This window comes from Sceloporus occidentalis, unplaced genomic scaffold (assembly GCF_023333645.1).
Source record: "Sceloporus occidentalis isolate IW3139 unplaced genomic scaffold, rSceOcc1.0.p SCAF_14, whole genome shotgun sequence".
NCBI lineage: Eukaryota > Metazoa > Chordata > Lepidosauria > Squamata > Phrynosomatidae > Sceloporus > Sceloporus occidentalis.
Window position 1 is genome coordinate 11,232,362 of NW_028316994.1, and position 1,742 is coordinate 11,234,103.

The window sequence follows — 1,742 nt, forward strand, 5'->3', positions numbered from 1 at the left end:
AACTTTTGTTAAAATGTGCAGGCTCTCCATGTGAACCACTGACCACAACGGAGACCCAGAAAGTACAGAAGTGGAGCAGCAAAACAAAAATGGGAATGGAAAGTTAGACAAATTGACTCCACAGATTTACAAACCAAAGCTAAATTTTCTATAGATGAGGGATAAGAGATGGCTTCAATATTCTCATATCGGGAATGTCGAGCACAGTATATATGCATCTTAGATTTGACCTTCATCGTAGTGTACAGGCTTCCCACCTCTACAAGCAATAACAATATATCTATTTGACTTGTTCTCTCTGTATTTACAAGGTGGACGGGTAGAGCCTCCACTGAGCTTGCAGGTGGTGACAGAGAACTGCTTATTGCTACGCCTCAAATTGTTGCCGTAAGGCTTCCCTCCCTTGCCACACACTGCACTGATACTCTTCTTAGTGCCATGGATGAAGGAGTTCACAGACTTGCACTGAGGTTTGGTCATCCCACGTCTTTGCATCATGGTATCACAATAACGTTTTCCAACGTTGCTCTTGGGATTGTCCTCATGCTGCCTTCTGAATGTCGGATAGTCAGCACCATAGGTTTCAACTATGAACACAACCATCAGGAATCCAAAGAGAATGGGCCCACATCCTTTGAAATTCATGTTCAGGTCTGCCTGGTAAAAGAGATACCTGGGAGGCAAAAAAAAAAAAAGCAGAGATGTATAAAAGGAACAGTTTGTCAGGAGAGAAAGCTAGTCTTCTTGGAACAGTTGGGAGATTGAATGAATTTCTCTTTACAAGCTCTCAGGGGCACATTCTCTCAGTCTCAGCACAGCCAGAGAATATCTGATTTCTTTGGTATTATCCCACACATTATGCCTAGATTAGACTGTATGTGATTATTGATTTGCAGCAGCTATCCACAGTTGCAAGCATCTAGTGCTATATTTTATTTACTTTGGCTGGGGTCCTACATCACAGAATACACTTTGAAATTTTGTGAACCTATAGCTACATTGCAAAAATGCAACAAAACCATGACAGTGAATTGCTAAAATGTGTATCTTGGGACCAGCAAGAGTTCTCCAATATGCTTTGGGCATATGTCATTAACATTGGGCATTTTTGATGTGCATTGAACACTCAGGTTGTGCACTTGCCCTTCCTAGCAGGTGCCCAAATGCACATTGAGGATATTCCAGTGCAGATCAGTGTCCATCATACATTAGGCAGTGGTTCCTTAGTCACGCCAGAAGTAGAATCTGTGGATACAGAGGTCCAAATGTATAACACTATCTTAATTGCTGCAGGACAAGAGAGAAGGTCATCTGGGTATCTATTAAGGAAGGGTCTTTTATAATGAGCCTGTTGTTATCCCACCCCACCTCACCCCCTTTCTGCTTTGACATTGTCTTAGATTTCGTTCTTGATCTAATATTGTTATCTGTTCAATTACATGTCAATTACATGTTACACAGAGAGCCTTTGATTAATTAAAATAAGAGTTGAAAAAAAAGGAAACTTTCATTTATGGTCTAAATAAACAACCCAATTGCATCTTGTTAAAGAGGGGCGGGATATAAATAAATAAATAAATAAATAAATAAATAAATAAAATTATAAATTGCACTGCAGAAATAATCCAGTTTGACGCCACTTTATTGGCCCTGGCTCTGTGCTAGGGAATTCTGTTAACTGTAGCTTTGTGAGACATTTAGGCTTCTCTATCAGAGAGCACTGGTGCACAAAAATATAGCTC

At 40.1% G+C, this 1,742-nt stretch overlaps 1 pseudogene; it reads right to left on the reverse strand.

Moving 5' to 3' along the window:
• Positions 1 to 219: 219 nt before the first annotated feature.
• On the reverse strand, positions 220 to 645 carry LOC149303920 (ribonuclease pseudogene; annotated as a pseudogene).
• Between the last annotated feature and the right edge of the window lie 1,097 nt (positions 646 to 1,742).